General features: G+C 35.2%; 1 protein-coding gene and 1 long non-coding RNA gene across 5 annotated transcripts in view; one reads left to right on the top strand and one right to left on the bottom strand.

The window, feature by feature from the left end:
* Positions 1-20,061, top strand: part of LOC117987631 (uncharacterized) — a 63,077-nt gene that overhangs the window by 21,881 nt on the left and 21,135 nt on the right. Inside the window, exon 2 of one of the 4 annotated variants that reach the window (XM_069503605.1) lies at positions 10,260-10,349. The exons of 1 other annotated variant lie outside the window; for it this stretch is intronic. The gene's annotated coding sequence lies outside the window, so the exon portion shown is untranslated. Of the gene's footprint in view, positions 1-3,243; positions 3,395-10,259; positions 10,350-15,111; positions 15,172-20,061 lie in introns of those variants that run through there. 2 more of the 4 variants (XM_069503596.1, XM_069503608.1) reach the window with 2 other exon arrangements.
* LOC138403375 (uncharacterized) lies at positions 208-1,970 on the bottom strand. The gene is made up of 3 exons (XR_011237639.1): positions 1,899-1,970; positions 1,582-1,786; positions 208-942 (listed from the first exon to the last, which is right to left on the bottom strand). It is a non-coding gene; the product is annotated as an uncharacterized lncRNA (long non-coding RNA).

Below are 20,061 nucleotides of genomic sequence, written 5' to 3'. Positions count from 1 at the left end.
ATGTACTATTTGGAGTTTAAAACGAAGATTTAGATGCCTTCTAGTTCATAGCGATTATGACCCAGGGATGGTGGCCAGAAGATTATATACTTAGCATGTTGCATGCACGTTTTACACAACATACTACAACATTACCAGCGTTGTCATCGCCAAATAAAGAAGAACATAGGATAATGAGCATGCTGCAAAGGAATCCTCGTCAAAGCAGAGCAGAGGGCTTAGAAGAAGGACAAAGGTGCCGAGAACTCCTTGCTAATCGCTCGTGGCGTGCAAGACAGATGCAATAATAAATAAAAGAGTAGATTTAGATAATTCTCAATTTCAAAGCCTTTATTTATTCCTTATCTTAATCTTAACTATTTACATATATTTTAATGTTATATACATTTTATATTTTATACATACAAACTTTCGCCTTTATAATATTAGTTTGATTTAGATTTCAATAATTATCATATCATCATCAACCAATGGGTTAATGGTCCACTACTGAGCGGTTTAATGCCACACTCCACCACGCTAGCCAAGTGTGGATTGGCAGACTTCACACACCTTTGAGAATATTATGGAGAACTCTTTGCAGATGTTTCCTTACCATTAATTATCACCCTTTGTCCTTAAGCGAATCCTGTATTTAAGTATATCTCTTTGTTGTTGTTAGCCATAAAGATATTTAAATAAATAAATTATCCTTACTATGTTTTCCTGCGCCTTTAAAGCAGGTGATATTAATTATTTGTTCAAAACGCAGATAACTCCGAAAAGTTAGAGGTGCATGCCCTTGATCGAACCTTGGACTCTCCGAAAGGGAGACCGACGCGTCTTAACCACTGGGCTATCTCTGCTTTATTTCAATAATATAATATACAATAATATTATACACACCGCAGGCTCCAAATAACTCTCCCAAGTGTGGTAAACTTTCATCATTTATGTATCTTTCTGAAATAAGAAAAAAATATAGTAGGTACTTTATATTATTATTTTTAAAAAAAATCCATATTTACGTATCCATACTAGTCATACATAACACTTAAACTTTAAATGCGAAAGTGTGTCTATCTGTCTGCTAGCTTTTCACGGTCCAAAAATTAAACCAATTTCGATGAAATTTGGTGCAGAGTTAGCTGACATTCCAAGGACGGACATAAGCTAGATAATTTTTATCCCAGAAAATCAAAGAGTTCCCACAGGATTCTTAAAGGGCCATCTATTTAACCCATTTATGCATTTATTTGTAATTTGGTACAGAGGTAGCTTGCATCCCGGAAATTGACATAGACAACTTCTTATCTCAGAAAAGCAGAGTTCCAACAGGATTTAAATATTCATTTATAGAGATAACTTAGATAACAGACAATTCAAAGTCTTCCTATCCTGTTGCAAAACTTTCTACACCCATAAGAGAAACAATTATTAGGTATTTGCTCAAGGTTATCATGCTACTGCATTTTCTCTTTACATCATCTTTTTTATCTTTTCAATACTGTATTTTATGACAACATTTAACACTAGGTAGGTACTAACATTTATACTCTGCTTAGAAAGTAGATTGTGTCTTTGAAAATAATATTTACATACCTTTTGCTATTGTTGCCATGTTTTGATGCAGCCATTTGTATTCATCCAATATTATCCAACTTCTTGGTGATTTCCATCTATGCTTGATGACTACGGTCTCTAGCAAGGACAGTGCGAGCGTGCCCAGTTGTTAACCATGGTTTTTACTCCATAAACTTGAACAATTTTTCAAGTTGAGCAGTAGATGGAGCAATATTGCGAGGCACTGAAATTTATAATTAAATCGTTGGTCAGCACCGAAAGAACAGTTTCACAGGCAATGTCACAAGTTTAAAACCACTGATATCGGAGTAAATTAAGTTTAATTTAATACTCACTTGTATTTTAAAACAAAACACGATAAAACGACGTACAAAGACGAAGTTCACGCACTATTTGTTGAGTTGTTGTGACGACCTATGAAGTCACCAAGGCAGTAAAGGAATTATAAGTGCTCCACTAACCACTTGATTTATTACGTGCAGTTTGTTTTAACACTAGAGTTTTTGTCGAGTAATCGTTTTTCATGGGTGTAGGTGATCATTAATTTACCAATACCATTTTTAATTTTGTGCTGGCTGACATCTTGCACGGCGGGAAGCAACTTTTTTTTTAATGATGCAAAACAAAGGCAAAGGTCTCCTGCCTATGTCCAAGATTTTTTAAATAATGATAATTTTTCATAGTATTTTGCATTTATTGCTTTAACTTTGCATAAAAATAGCAATGGTAATCAGAAATGAATTTTAAACCCACTATAAATGCCATATTTTGTAATCGTAACTTTTTATCGGTATGAAAATAAAAATAGATGACATCACTGGCTCATCCGAGATAACATCGTAGAGCCCGTCTCAAACATAAGATCGCCAATGAGCTTAAAGCCACTACAGAATCACAAATTTACAACTGTTGCTGGCCTGGTCGATCTGTACGATGTTACATCGCAGACCGCATCGATGTTGGCAACGTTGAACCGTTCTTTAGAGAATCACATAGCTGATATCAAGTTGAAGTCATTTTTCATTCATTTCTAAAGAAAAATTGTAATCTTGTATATTAACCTTTTTACTACCTATATTTTAAAATTCATTTTATTTCAAACATTTCAGAAGGCAAAGGAATTTTGTACTTATTCTTTTCGCATGGATTGAATGTGATTTAAAAACGATCATCAAACGACGTGCACTATAACAATACACCCACTAGTGATAAAATCCGAAGATATTTTTACTTTAATTAAATACAGATTATTTACTTAAAGGATTAAAAGAGAAACTTTTAACTTAATAAATCCTAACCATACGTATATACGATTCCAGAGGAAGATGAAAATTTAAAAGCAATTTTAAAAAGGTTCCCACAATTTTCACGGAATATTACCACATGAATATACGTGCGCCTCGACAATTTCATCCAGGTATTATAATCTCATTCTTGAATCGAATTTGTTTACGTGAGAATTCCCGCCCGGGTATGCCTCGGGTTGACTTGGCTTATAAGCTATATCTTTCCTGTAGGTTACATCCATTGCCGTGAAAGTGAGAAAAGCGATTCGGAATTAATATAAAAAAGATACGAGGTGTGGGAAATGGAAGATAATCATATCGCCAGGCACGTAGGGGAAGTAGCTTCAGGCTCACGGTGTTGTCGTTGAATACTTACCTTTAGTCAGTTCGTCGTTCTTGTCGAGTGAACGCGGTAACGTTTTTGTAACGTTGGCGGTGTTTTACAAATAGATTTCAATAAGAAGTGAATCTTTCCGAAACATTGTTGGGTACTATAAAGTGTTGTGATTTTTTGTGGATTTTATGCACACTTGATTGTTTTGAAGGTCAGTTTTTTTTAAATTTTATAACTGGTGGATTAAGTTTGAGTTAAGCACATGTGTTTTTTGATTACTTTGCACGGTAAATATACCTACGTAAGAAGGTAGATACGTTAATAAATTCTAACTGTAAAAATTAAAGTTTTAAAATAATAATTTTAGCAGAAATTCTATAAAATTGTAAATATTTCGCTTCGAATCCACTTAAGATTTATGTTTACTTAGTTTCTTAGAAAAAACAACTAATTTTAATGCAATTTAAATAAATAGATAGATAGAATTTATTGTTAGTATAAACATGTGATTTCCAAATTGTGTATCCAATTCCAATTTGAAAGTTTCTGTTAGGTAGATCTGGACGAATCGAAAAGTCCTGCCTAACAACAAAATTAGTTCAGATTTCTGTTATATAAATGTTTGAGTCGCACAAAGTTAGGTAGATATTTAAGTAGCTTTTGTCACCTAACTTATGCTACAGTCCTATGTTTAAAAAGTTGTTAACTGCAAAAAGTAGTTTTTGAGTTATCGCCAAAAAATATGGGAATTTAGAAAAAATCATCCTTTTAAAAAGTTTTCTACTAATACTTAAAACCTTTGCCCTAAAAAGTACCTACAATTTTAAGAAAGATGAGTTTTTAAAAATTCTGTTTTTTGGGCAACTAAAAAAAATAATTTTGGAGAAATAGGACTGCAGTTTGTACGTATATGTCATGTGTAACTTCTGTGAAGATAATAATATTTAGCTATACCAGCACTAGTCACTATACCTACACGTGGAAAAAAACCACAGGTAAAAACATTGATAGATAATAAAGTGAATTAGGACGCAATGCAAGAATTAAGGTCGTGACAAATCAATGCATTCCTATGGATGAGTCACATATTTTATAATCACAATAAAAATATGCGGTTGTCCGGATTTAATGACACATTAATTTAATGCCGATAAGAACTGATATCGGCAAATAAAATAATGTTTGTAAAACATTCCTAAAGGTGTAAGACGTTGACCCTAGGTCACAGAAAATATAATAGTGACTAGGTACAGAAGTTCCGTCTATAAAAACCAAACAATTATTTATTTATCTAAGCAAAATGCGACAAATGCTTAAGACCGCCGACGAGAAAGCGACAAGCTATCGAATATTTTCTCACTAAAGAAACGTATAATCGATGTACGTGTCGATTCCGTGTCAATTAAAAAAATAAATTATTTAATAGTTGACTGCGCATACCCACGGCGAGAACTCTCTTTGCACTACTTTGTCGCAGCGACGAGAACTATCAAAGAAATACTCGCTCAGCGATGCTCTCTTGGCGGTCAAAACACTTGCGCAATTTGCGCAGAGATTTATTATTATTAGGGCGATTACACGCCCGTCGCACTTGCACACACGCTTGCGCCCAGCGACAAAACTATCGCAACTACAAACTCACTTCTCGTTGCTCGCTAACTCGTTTCTAGTGTTTAGCTCAAATCGTTCCTCGTTAATCATCGGCGGTCGGACAACTGCCTCATTATTTTTAATAGTCAAGGCTTGCTTACTTGTTTGGGTAGGTCCGAACCATAGAGGACACGAAATGCTGAACCGGCATAACTTTGGTACTGGGAGCTAAAGGTAGCTAGTACAATATATTTAGTTTAAATCAATTTAGGAAAATCACCTATGCATAAAATCCGTACTCCATACTTTAATATTATAAATGCGAAAGTGTCTCTATCTGTTTGTCTGTCTGTCTGTATGTGTGTCTGTCTGCTAGCTTTTCACGGCCCAACAGGTTAACCGATTTGAGTAGTAAAAGGTGATACAGCTAAACAAATTCATATCAGGCATATACGTATCCGTGATACATACATTTTGTGTACGTAATACGGCTTGTCATCGACCCAATTGCAGGGAGCCTAGCCTGTAAGCCGAATACAGGTACAGCCTACATACAACCTTCATTTTACATATTACTTTGTATCAGAGAATGTGAACTTACGGCACGCAAAGTAATCTGCACGCAATAAGATTAATTTTATTATCATTCATATGCTAAATTTTTATTCGTTTTTTGTATTGCAACATTCAAAATGCATAAAAAAGATGTATAAAAAATCCTCTATTTTGCACAGAAGTCAACGAACATTTGAATTTTCTTTTGGTTCTTTTTTTGAAACGTCCAATCTCATAGACATTGGTTAACCAATTATATTTATTTGTATGAACGATAGTTATTTGCATTGCAATGACGCTGATGAAAAGTGTGGTGACTCAGTCTGTGGCACAGACATTTATTTTTATTTTTAAAAGTACCTATAAGTCCCGCAAATTGCTATTGCGCTGGAACCATGTCTCTTTAACATCGAAACGACGTCATTAGGACGTCAGCTGTAATTAAAATATACCATCAGCTCGAAACTTCAGTCTAGTGCTGACGTCACTAAAATGGCGGCCACGGGCATTAGCAATTTGCGGGACTTATATAGCCTATTCCAGGTGTCTGGGACGATGGATTCCAGAAGGATTGTCGATATCATTTCGTGGTGTGTTTTATAGTTCGATGGTAAAAGTAAGACAGAGTAGTTCCATTTACATCTTTGAATTCTTTCTTTATAGTGATACTAGCTGATGCCCGCGACTTCGACCGCGTGGATTTAGGTTTCTTAAAATCCAATGGGAACTTTTTAATTTTCCGGGATAAATAGTAGCCTATGTTACTTTCCGTCCTTTCAATTATCTCTACGCCAAAAATCAAGTCGATTGATTACTTAGTTGGGGCGTGAAGGTAGGACAAACAAACACCCTTTCGCATTTATAATATTAGTATAGATTCCTCATTGCTGAGGGTCGTGACCCTTTATCATTAATCACACAATGATTGGAGCTCTCTTGGGATAATAATGCAGTTGGTTCTCATATCCTTTTGTTTACAACTCGAGAGAAAGAGATTTCGGTTCTTAAGTTTTAAAATTATAAATTATTGATAACAACTGGGACCGACGCGGACGACTTAACGTTCTCTTTAAGGCACGGAGGCTAAATTTAGAGGCCGGTCCATTTATCCTGTTACCGACTTGGTCCAAAGTTGATTACAATCGCAATCGATTGATATATGCGTTGTCACAATAGGCCCCACGTCCTTCCTTGAATTAAGTTAGACCCTAAAGCTATGGCCTATGATTTTCAGCTCATGGTCGTCTTATATAATATTCAATAGGTATAGGTAGGTAGGTTTATTTATGTTAGTAACAATACGTAATAGATAATTCCACGTGGCTAAAATATCTATGTTGTCATACAGTTGCTAATAAAACCGGCCTTGCATGATCTGCGATGTGACACTATATATTATTATGATATGTTTTTCTGTGTCTAATTTTATATTCATCTTGAGGAAACTGGTTTCGTTGTAAAAAATACCTAGTTGTTTTCCTACTACACACTATCGATCATTAGTATCGATAGCTAGAGGTTTTAAGTTTATTATTTTGTGCTTGTCTACGAGGTATCCTGTACTTATTGCATTTTGGAATTTGCATACCAAAATTGCCGATATTTTCTTATCATAAAATACCAATATGGTGACAAAATTGTCTAAAAGTAGATGCAAATATTTAATCTACTTGTAGGTATATTCTTGTCTTATGTAAGAAAGCACTCGTCTACAGTGTCTACACTAATTTTAACTATAAAGAGGTAAAGTTTATAAGTTCGGATTTAGAAGGATCTCCGAAACTACGTACCCAATTACAAAAATTCTTTCACCGATAGTTATAGCCACTTATTTACGAGTGTTATATTATACATGCGAAAGTGTGCTTGTTTGTCCTTCAGTCATGTCACAACGGAGCAACGAATCAACGTGATTTTTTGCATGGGTATACCTAAAGACCTGGAAAGTGACATACGCTACTTTTTATCCGAGTTTTATTAGAGAGAAAATCAGAGTTCCCACGGAATTTTTTATAACCTAAATCCACGCGTATTAAGTCGTGGGCATCAGCTAGTTGGCTATAAATTGTACACCTATGCCATATATTAAATCGCCAACGAAGTCAGAGGCAAAAACTAGTCAGATATAAGGCTTTTAACAGGCTGATCGAAAACGCAAACGAAAACTAATAGGTATTGATATTATTATTTCCCGTTCAATATCCATCCGATCCAATTCCAATAAGCTGTCAGTGGATATGTAAGACCCACATCATATTTCACCGAGAGACATATTATACCACCATTAATATATAATCCAATCCGACAGTTACGCTTACGTCCAATAACTTTCTCTGAGCTCACATCAGCAATGCAGGGAATAGTATCCGCATCTAATCGGCTCGGATAAGTTGTTCAGATCTATCCGTAAGAACGTAGGTAAATTGTAAGAAATCACCTTTTTACGATCAAGCCATAAATGAAAACTTACATGACTGTCTACTTTCTCTGTCATTTCTACTGAGTATTATCTAACTCCTTAGGGTAAATGGTTTTAAGGAATCAGACGTTAACTGAAATTACACTTAAATGGACTTACACCTTTTTATTATACCACACAACAATTTAAATTTGGCTTAAGGCTAATTGAAAACGGCAGATTTGGGGATCATGGTCATAACCTACAAGCTGTAATTGCAATAATATGATGTACTTAATTAAGTTAGATTACAATGCATAAATATAGAAAATCTTTAATTTTCCAGGTACCTCAGTAGGGAAAATAATTCTCTTACTTTTTTTGTTTAATTAGTACTATTATGATGGCTGCAACTTCGTCCTTCTGGATTTAGGTTTTTTTTTAAGTCCCGTAAGAGCTCTTTGATTTCCGGTATAAAAGTAGCATAATATACTTTTCCAGAATGCAAGCTATCTCTAGATATTCTAAATAGGCGATGCCCATACCCACATCCATCCACATGGTTTTATTTTTATTTAAATCCCATGGGAACACTGTGATTTCTGAAACAAAAAGTTGCCTAAATCTGTCCCCGATATTTAATCTATCTCTGTATCCGTCAAAATCACTTAAGCAAATGGGCCATGGCATTGGCAATGGCCAATGGCCAAGCCACCAGACAAACAGACAGACGACAGATATACACACTTCTTTCAAAAATCATATTTTTCAAGATCATGACAACATGATATAATTTTTAAATACTTAGACGATATTATCTACAAGATAGGTAGCGAAGTATTGCACTGAAATATTATATAGGTACTTTATGACGTGAGGATCGGTATTTGCAGCGGCGGAGCCCAGGTGTGCGGTCAGGTGTCGAAATATTTGCTCTAAACAAGTTACAAAACTCAAGAAGTCAAGAATGTAATATCACTAGTTCCTAATCAATTAATCGATCGCGGCGGTCGCTGTAATATTCTTGCACAAAAAATATAAATATTAATTTATACCATAGAACTAATGATCCAATTCTGAAAATTCTTTTACTGACAAATACAGATATCCCACGAAAACCTGGAGTAAGACTGGTTGAAACCAAAAATTAAGGAGATCGAAAGTCAAATTTAAATCATCCTATAATATTTCATCAGAATAAAAGTTAAGTTCATCAAAATAAGAATATTAGTACGTAGGCATCCATAGGAAATTTTTTGGATTGGAAAAAGCTAGTTAAAACTTTTATTATTGAAGACCTATTTACGGAGTCCATTAAATTGTGTTAGCTACCTTACTAACGTGATAAAACAACAATATGTTACCTGTACCTACCGCGGGAACGGGATAGAGATCAGTGAACCTCGCTGCGCTGCCCATTCATTTTGCATTAGTTCCGACCCGCTGCTACGGGATTAGCGGAATGTGGTGATATTTCATTGAGCATACAATCTCAATGTTATCTCTTATCCGTTCATTAGAGCAATCTGGAGCAGGTATGAAAACTATATCTTTTAAATTGAAATTACGGGTTGTTCCGTATTCATCCTATGACGTCTCATCCTATTAGGTATTATGTCCTTTCTTAGCGGATGTCTACAGATCAGTCAGTCAGTCAGTCAACTTTTCTTTTTTTGTGTTCCTTATTAAACAAATATATAGTGACATCTCAACTGGTAGAAGGGAAAATTGTGCTAGGACACTGTCTAGAAAATATGTCCCCCTTTGGTTATTATAAAGCATAAAAATTACATTTTATTTTTATGCATAACTAGTTGATGCCCATGACTTCATCCGCGTGCATTTAAGCTTTTACAAATCCCGTTTTAACGCTTTGATTTTCCGGGATAAAAAGTAACCAATGTCACTCTCCATATCTCCAAAAAAAGGTACCCATGCAAAAAATCACATCACTACAATAGTTTGATTGTGGTAATTTGAATTTACACAAGACGGGATTGCAACAAGTACCTTATCAACCAATCAGAAGTTATTGCGATCGTGACATTGTAGCTGTCATTCTACCGCAATCGAGCAGCTGATAAATTATTAGGTTATGTTGGATCCCGATAGTTCGCACGTATATCCACTTGTCCCCAATTGAGAGCTATGTTAGGCCTTTCTTTATCTGGTCTGTTCTAATTCTAGCCCTCTTAGACCACTAAGTTACAAAGTGCCTCTTTGAAACTTCAGCATGATCAACCCATCGCCGGCTCACTATTGAGCACGGGTCTCCTCTCAGAATGAGAAGGGTTTGGTCAAAGTCCGTCACGCCGGCCAAGTGCGGGTTGCCAGATTTTTGCTATTTAATTCAGTTTCGTTCAGTTGGTTGTCATTTATCGCCATTGCCTATTTTGTCTTTTTCTTACCAAAAGACCACTTTTTAGTTTTAACTTATTGATACAAAAGCATGTTATAGATTTATAGGATAGAGTTCAGTGAACTCTCCCACAATGCCCATTTATTTCGCATAAGTTCCGACTCATTGTTACAGGGACAGTGGACTGCAGCGATATTTCGTTGATCTCTGCAATGTCACAGCACAGCGCTATCTATTTCTCTTCCCTAAGCGAATAACGAACGGGTAGGTATTGAACATTGGAAATAAATAGTATAAATTTTTAGTATCTAATTATTAAATATTGGCACTTTATATTGCCGCGATAAAATGGGCAGATAGTTAGGTACCTAACTAATCTTTTGATTGCTTGCTCTATGATTTTATGACATGCTGTATAGATAAATAATCAAGAATGTTATATGAATTCAGATTTTGCATAATATTATTGTATTAAGCTACATTATTATATGCGATTATGTTTAAAACTTACAAAAACTCAGTATAGTTAGTTCTGTTATATCGTCGTTTTTTTTTTTTTTTATTATTATTCATGTACCAAAAATTGTAGTTACAAAGTAATAATAAATTAAGTTACATCGGAAATGCTTATCTCTAAACAGAGATTTACAGAGGTTTTTTGTTGCATAATTAATTTTTATTTTGTCAAGGTAATAATTTATTGTTTTATAAATGTCTTTTTTATTTACGTAAACAAATCTACATTGTTTGGAACGTAAAGTGAGTTACAAATCAGAGTTCACTTCACTGTAATTATTACAATTTCAACTGCAACTCATTACAGATACAAAACACCTTTTATCTTGTAAATGCCCATATTTATGCTCAGGTTCCACAATCTTGCCTAACAATGCGACTTGTGAATATTTCATGGTTTTGTCATTGTTGAAAATATATCTGTAACTTAAAAGTTATTTACCAAACAAAAACGTTACGAAACAATGAATATTCATTTCACACATGTCAGTACCCCAGGAACAACACTTCGTCACCGTATACTTAGCATAAAACTCTAAAGATATTAAAAGAATATGAAAGTCCTTTGAAAATCGCCGTGCAGTTAAAAAAAATCTTCTTTTAAAATTAAAGTCTAATTACTTTGTGAAATCTTTGCCTTAGATAGATAGTTACATAATTCCCGAGTGCTTTAAGCTATAAATTTATAAAGTTGCGTGTAAAAACTAGTCTGCAATGAAGTTAAATGCCAATAAAGAAGATGACATAAAAATGCTCTCATGTTTACTTGGGTAACTAGTAGGTATATTTTTATCACCATGATAATAATTATTATACCTACCAAAGAATGTTTCCAGACTAAACACCCTAAACTTCAGGATCTCGAAGCCATAAAGTAACAAGTCGTAAAACAAAATTTGTAACCCGTCTTTGCTGAAGATATAAACAAGATTTTATATTTATTACCTCAGTGAATTTTAATCAAAGTTTATATATTTTATGGCTTTAGAATAGCTTTTTGTGTATTTATATTCATATCCTTATATCGAATACCTATTCGGAACGCACTAGCGTTGTAAGTAATTATATAACTACGTAGTAATATAACTTCTAACCACCACCACTTTACATAGATGCCTATTTTCTTTTCAATCTTATTTTATCAAGGTAGGTACCTTACATAATCACTCTCTGTAGTAAATAGTTAAGAGACTATCCCCATTAAGCAGGACTCAGCAAAATCATTATTTTATGAAATTAAATCAAAACGAAATCGAAATAAACCCGTTGAGAACACTTCAAGTTTCAACACATTAAGAAAATACTCGTATTTCTTTCGCAATCCGTTTTATTAACCGTCAGCTTGCAATTCATTGAATCTGAGGCACAATACAATGGGCTCTACACTCAATAGCTCCCGCTTTAACCGGGAGGTAAAAAGCCCAGTTTCGATGTGAAAGCCTAACCCGGTTCAGCAATAAAGACATGCCAACCGCCTCGGTAGGCACAAAATAGCGCCTTTATCGGAGGCCCATTGAAAGCCTTTTTTATTTTCTTTTTAACATTTTCAAGAAATGGATGGATATCAAATGATTGCAATCTGAATGATGCTGGCTTAATTTATCAATATAAATACATGCCAAGTTGTAGGTCATTTTGTCTATAAATAAATTAATATAATAGAGTATTTAGTCATTTATTCAATGCATTCAAATATTACATAGATTCAATTACTAACAATTGCAATAATTATTATTTACAATCTCAATATTGAGACCCCTCACTCCAGGCCCCACTTAACTTGTAGGCAGTATTTTTTATTATTTATACTAATAGCGAGCAAACGATCCTATGAATATTTGCAGCACCAAATGAACCATCAATGCTTTGCCAGCTTTTAATGATTATATCCACCCCTTCAATAACCCCATATTGTAGTTTGTTGGAATAAAGAATAGAAGCTGGTTCCATAATTGGCAAGTACGTGGTAGAAAAAAAACTGTTGAGTTTTGTGAGATGGAAGAAAACCATTCATCCAGGGCAGGCAGGCGTAAGGTGCGACAAGAACACAGGGAAGGTGCCCAGTTCAAATAACTTTTCATAGACCACACACTGACAACTGACGTCTCTTTGGTTCAAAGAGACATGTCTAACGTGTAGGTATTCGACAGGAAATGCAATAGTTAATGGAGATCAGAATTCATCGACGACTGAATGTATTACAGTAACTTTTTTAGCCCTGCCGCTATATTGACAAACTTCATTTGGTTCAATATGGGTTCAATCGATCTGGTAATCGCAATCCTTCCAATTGGTAACATTGATCTGTAACCTACTCTTGCTAAAACTGTGTGAATGAGGCCAGCCAAGCTTGCTAACTTGAATATAGGGCAGTTGTATTTATAAGCAATGTTAGCAAAAATTGTATTTCTTTCTTTGTGAATGTTTTCCAAATTTAATTCTTCTCCGGGGGAAAAAAGTTCTTTGCAGATTTCTCTACGGACTTTATTTTGTGGGTTTTCACGATTTCACTAACCCTCCTCATATCTACCAGGTCAGCTGCACAAAACCACATAGCATCGCATTAGTTAGTGCTGACACTAGCTGTTGTCCTCTCTCTCTCATTTCTTGTGCCTTTCGTCTTTCCCCCTTATTACGGTCCATAAAATCTAAAGCAACCTCACCATGTCCTCTATGTCAACTACACAACACCACACCACATAGCATTAGATTAGTGTTGACCCAGTAGTTGTTCTCTTTCTCTTCCCCTTATCTTTCTTATGCTTTTCTACTCTCCTCATTAATTTTTAACATAATAATATGCGTTAGCTGCCTGTCTCATCGATCAGCAAGCAGGACATTAAAAAAACTTTTCTAATGAATGTACGATAAATCCAAGAATCACGCTAGTTGCGATGCGTCATCTCTAATCTTAGCTGACCGTAACTGGCCTGTGATGTGACGCGTTACGACCTCAAACAAGCGGTCACGATTCTAATCCGGACAAAACAAAGTTTGTTAATCACGGAATGAAGATTATCGTAATAATTACGTGTAGATGGAACTCGATTTAGAACGATTAACTATTAATCAGCTAGACATTTTTCAACAGCATAATATTAATATCAAACATGTTAATTACTATAGTAATGTGCTTGAATTTTAATTAGATGTTTCTTGTCAGACAAAATGAATTTACATTTGCGGTCGCAGAATAGTGGGTTCTACTGATTTTTTATTGTTTTTATTACAAACTATATTAACACCTCACCTAAAAAAGCCGTGACAGCCTAGTGGTTACGAGTTACGACGTCCGCTTCCTATTCGGGAGCTCGGGGTTCGATCTTGGGCACGCTATAGGGCGTGAGGAAACCTGCATGCCTGAGAGTTCTCCATAATGTTCTCAAAGGTGTGTGAAGTCCAGCCGCACTTGGCCCGCGTGGTGGACTATGGCCAAAATCCTTCTCATACTCAGAGGAGACCCGTGATTTAGCTCTGTAGCAAAGCCGGCGATGGGTTGATGATGATGATGATGATGATGTCAGCACCTCGTTTATCATGGAGCCTAACCTTATTCACTTGCTAATCTAATAAAAAAATAAGTTTATTGGTCAAACATCTTGATCTTGAAGATCAATAAGAGGTATTTATTGGACGTCAAGGTCTTCAAATTACCGCGACTGTTATAGGTCTTGTGACTTTTATAAGCCATCTGCAACGCAAGGACCGGACGTGGCAAAAAGTTGTAGAACAGTGTTGAAACTGGCAGACCTAGAAGGCCAGGTGTGTTATCGACTATTATGATGTAGGCATATAGCTTTTTTAGGCAAGCTGGATTATTATAACCTGACGCCATTTGGTTATAGGCAACTTTTTTAGCAAAAATATTATTAGTACGGCAGAAATAACCTGTCCGATCAATATGTCTGTAGGTACATATTCCAACAGTGTTGCACATAATTTTAGAAAAATTGTAACGTCAACCCGGTTTTCTCTATAGCCAATAGCGGTTATGTAACAATACAAAACCACAGTTTGTAAAATAATGAATTACTAAAGCATTAACTAAATCATTATCAACAAACACAGATATCAAACAATCAAACAATTCAATCACATAACAAGATTTTAAAGAAAAGTTAAGTGTTTTATTTGATTTTAAGTTAGTTGTAGGTATATACTTAGTTAAAAGTATTTCGCAAAGTATATACTTAGCGAAAGTGTGTCTGTCCGCCTGTCTGCTAGCTTTTCACGGCCGTTTAATCGATTTTGATGAAATTGGGCACAGACATAGCTATAGCATTCTGGGGTGGGGACAGACAGCTACTTTTTATCCCGAAAATTCAAAGAATTCCAACTGGACTTTTAAAAACCTAAATCCCCGCGGATGAAGTTGCGGGCATCATCTAGTTTACTATAAAATTACTTTATCGAAATCAGAAAGATAACCATGGTAAAAGGTAAACCGCGACCACCGGACATAACTCTGTTGTTTTGCTGTCAGATCATGCACCGCCGAGCGTCGGGAAACATGGCAAATCTTCGTGCACGTTGGTCGAGTTGGGCCAAGTTTATACGGAATACGCATAAAGTATGTGGCTTTTACAGATATTTTGTCCAAGTATATTGGCCCAAAACGCTGGCCCAACGTCTACAAGGGCCGTTAGGAATTCTGGCGGCGTACTTGGAACATTGATTCCTTACAACTCAATAGCTCTGGTGAAAAGACCAAGTTAACGGATTAAGCGACCTAAATACATCTTTTCAATTAGGTACGCGACGAACGGTCCAAACTTAGTAACTTGTATACAAATTCTTGTTTTTTCAACGCTAGGACTGTATAAAGATATCACTAAATACACAATTATTAAAGAATAATTTTTTAATGGAGAGACAACATTGTAATAGTTTAATACCCTAAGTGAAATGTTATAATTTTATGCTCCTTAATTTGAGGAAACATTGTTGCGATTTATACGACGAAACAGTTATTACAAGCAATAAAATATGAAATGCAAGCAAAAAACCGCAGTTTATTTATTCGTATTAAAGATAAAGATATCGAGAACAATACCTACCTACAGTAGATTCATAAAGTAGGTCAGGCAAATTGATAAATCAGTATTGTCAACGAGTGTAGGTATAATAATATGGCACAAATCTAATATATATTTTTTTAATTTTATTATAGCTAAAGATATCTCTTGAAGAAAAAATGCAGTTCGATTTTTTTCTTGTAACTTCCAAATAAACAATCAAAACGATATTACAGAAGTAGATCTCACGTCCTGTACCTCTACCTGTAATTTTTCCACGTTGCTTTTCGAAATCGTACCTCATCGCGACACCAATACTTGATCAAGACACGGGTACGTGAACTAAACCAAATAAGGCGATTTTCTCTTTCATTTTCGTATCGTATAGATAGTATCGTATGTGGAAGTCTCATCATCATTATTTCCACCTGTGGACATTTACAGCTGGAACTGTATTCAGCAATGGACGCCATGTTGTGGCGCCACGACACTGCAGGTCCTCAGAGTTCTGAGCCTTCCAAACTTTTTTAGCTATCCTCTTTGTATCATCGGTTCCTCTTACTGTAAGGTTTGTATAATATATATAGTAATCTGTTATATCATAGTTCTATAATATGTCTTCTACATGATGTCGTAGAAAAGTAACGTTGCATATTTTCTATTGTAACAGCAAGTCACTTTATGATCATTATGTTGTTAAATGTTAATAAAATGGCAATAGTAAAACATAATATTATAGTCGTATGGCTTAGAAAGTAAGCTTGTAATATTTAGATCCAGTTGCATAACAGACGGTTAAAGATACGTTATGGGTATACTTCAACAACAAATAAAAAGCAAAGTTGCACATGTTAGTATTCATACGGTCGTACCTCCATGATGAAGATTAAATGAAAAATTTTGGTTTAAATTTAAAAATCCTTACTTGTGCAACCCATTTTGTTTTATTTAACTTGCAAAAAACGTAACCGCAGTGTAACTTTACATACCTGTCATGCAACTGGGCCTCAATCAGCGAAAATTATCTAAGCCTTTAACTTAAACGTTGCGTTTCTCCGTAATTCTTAACAGGCCGTAGAGAAAGCTAGTTAATATGATTGCTTGCGATACATTTTATTATGTTACATCAATTATCGACATCTAGATTAACAAATAACAATAATATGGTGTCAGTCCATAATAATATTATTTATTAATATTGTCTGATATAAAAAAACTTCCTCGCAAAATCAGACAAAGCTCTAAAAAGTTTATATCAAAGCTTATTTAATTTTGCGCAGATGCCGGTCTCTAACAACTTTACTTTACTTTTAGAACATGAAAATAAATATTCTTGGTGTATTAACTAAAAAGTATTACATATTTCGTTTATGATATCACTAGCTGATGCTCGCGATTTCATTCGCCTAGATTTTTTAAAGATCTCTTGAAATCTTTGTTTTTCCGCGTTAAAATGTGGCCTATGTCACTCTCCATGTAAAAAAAAAATCTAGCCGTTGCTCCGTTGCTTCGTAATTGAAGGATAAGCAAACAAACAAACTATTGCATCTATAATATGAGTAGTAATGAACCTAAAAATATACATGGGAAACGTCTTCTAAGAGAGATCTCGTGATTTTATTTTCATAACTTTGAACATAACGTTTGCTTCCGTCAGCGTTCCTAATGTTGGGGAACAGGAAAGTGTTCTTTCAGTCTTTCCTGGATTTGAGCCAAATATGGAATACAAATGCAAATGTAGCCCATAACTTCCGTAAGGAAGAAAAATTATGCGATAATTGATAGCGTATCCTATCTTACATTTTACGAAATGAAGGTACCTACCTACATATTTTCTTCTAATAAATTGGATTTTTCTCCATTAACTTGATTTGATTTCGAGCAACGATAGTCGAATATAATTTATTTTATGAGTAAAAGAAACCTAGCGGTTTGAATGTGCCGACTGTCTGTGGCAACATTAAAGAAAAATCTAAACTCAAGGAAAACCTATGCCTATTTTTTCCTTTAAATAATTATACTTATAGTCCGCGACAGGTTGAGATGGCAATCGGGGTATGAGGCGGGGTCATCCGCACTCACCCGCACTGGGTTAGCGCGGGGACTGTGCGGGTGTGCGGGTTGTTCCCTCCCCGATTACCACCTCGATCTGTCGCTATCGCGTACGCACCTCGACCTGTCGTATATATAGACTGTGCTATAGATACCTAAAGTTTAGTATGACATGCTCACAGCACTCTCGTTGCCGTTACGACGACCAACAAGTTACGGCGTAATTTTAGAAAAATTGTACTAAAGTCAACCCAGTTTTCATTATCACCAATAACGGGAATGTAACAGTACATAAACAGTTTGAAAAATAATAACGATAATATACGGTCTACTATAGTTACATATTTTATTGCAGCTTATAATATTTTTAGTTGTTTTGAAGATGTGGTAATAAAAAATAATGTACTCGTAGTTGAGTAACAAACTAAATAAAAACCGGCCAAGTGCGAGTCAGGCTCGAACAATGAGGGTTCCGTACTACAGTCGTATTTTTTCGACATTTTGCACGATAATTCAAAAACTATGATGCATAAAAATAAATAAAAATCTGTTTTAGAATGTACAGGTGAAGACCTTTCATATGATACCCCACTTGATATAGTCACTCACTTCGAAAGTTGAATATACTAATTATTGGTTCATGACCACAATTTAATTTTTTTTGAGTGATTTAACCCTAAATTCACTGTTTTCAGATTTTTCCCCAAATGTCAGCTATAAGATCTACTTACCTGCCAAATTTCATGATTCTAGGTCAACGGGAAGTACCCTGTAGGTTTCTTGACAGACAGACGGACAGACAGACAGACAGACAGACAGACAGACAGACAGACAGACAGACAACAAAGTGATCCTATGAGGGTTCCGTTTTTCCTTTTGAGGTACGGAACCCTAAAAATGTATTCGTTGTTAGCGGTGTCACTAGTTTAATTCATAGTCTTATGGTTTAATTCTAATTGATTTCTAAAATATGGTACCTAACATGATCGTAACATAATATAGTAATGTTAGTAAATCTATACCATGCCAAGCGTATAGAATGCAATAAATCAACAGACAGATAATGTTTAGCCATTATAATAAAAATAGAGCAAATATCTGTTGTTAATGTCGATTATTATGACTCATATTATACACTAAACACACGTGAGTTGTGAGTAACGAATGCGTCATGCAACGTAAGGGATTTCGTAATTAATTGGTTTAAAATTACGAAGATTACTTGAATATATTATGCTACCTTTGTCTATTACTATTTTTATTGTTATACTACTTTGACATACATCTATCCAATACCTTTTTGACGACCTCCCTGGCGCAGTGGTAAGCGCTGTGGTCTTGTTAGTGGGAGGGTCCCGGGTTCGATTCCCGGCAGGGGTTTGGAATTTAATAATTTCCAAATTTCTAGTCTGGACTGGTGGGCAGCTTCGGCCGTGGCTAGTTTAGTGTTCCGGTACGATGCCGTGTAGAAAACAAGGGGGTATGGATTTAATGAAAACTGCCATACCCCTTCCAGGTTAGCCCGCATCCATCTTAGATTGCATCATCACTTACTACCAGGTGAGATTGCAGTCAAGAAGTACAACTTGTATCTTAATTTATAAAAAGGTAACACAAAATAGGACGAAACACATTGCTGGGCTAGCCTAGGTTAGCCTTGTCGTAAAATAATAATTTACAGCATTTATAGTTACTCAGTAATGATCTGATTTTTGAGGGAATGTTATAGGTGGCCTATTTATATGCCATCCCCATCGCTGCAAACTAAATTAAAATCAAACTAGTTAAAACTGTAACAATTTGAGAGAATCTTTCTCTAATAAACTGTGAAAGACACCAACACGGAATAGTTTATGTACCTACAGATGTAAACATTTGATCAAGCGGTCTCTACCTCAATGGATGCTGCTTGAAACCCACCAATAAGATCGCTCCATTTTCATAGCTTATTGAACCCAAATTCACTATTCCGTTGATCATCATTTATTTCGTTGATCTAAGATGAGCTAAGATTTGTAAATTAAAAAAAAGCGATCTATTTGTGTATTTCAACAAATTATCCTCTTCTGGCACATCCCTACTGCAAAGGATTCTGAATAAAACTAAGATTACAAATTACACCTTTCCCGCTTTACTGAGATTTTGTAACATAAAACTTGTCTCTAAAATTGTATCCACAAGACTTGTTTTATTAGCAAACCAAATCAATTTTCCAGTTATTAATTTATTTACTCCCGGATCCTTGAACAAGAAACTTTTTAGTAAAATGCAAGTACTATATTACTAGCTGATGCCCGCGACTTCGTCGCGTGGATTTAGGTTTTTAAAAATCCCGTGGGAGCTCTTTGATTTTCCGAGATAAAAAGTCTATGTTACTCTCCGTCCTTTCAACT

Source organism: Maniola hyperantus, chromosome 2 (genome assembly GCF_902806685.2).
Source record: "Maniola hyperantus chromosome 2, iAphHyp1.2, whole genome shotgun sequence".
Taxonomy (NCBI): Eukaryota; Metazoa; Arthropoda; class Insecta; order Lepidoptera; family Nymphalidae; genus Maniola; species Maniola hyperantus.
This window is presented reverse-complemented; position numbering and strand designations above follow the sequence as displayed.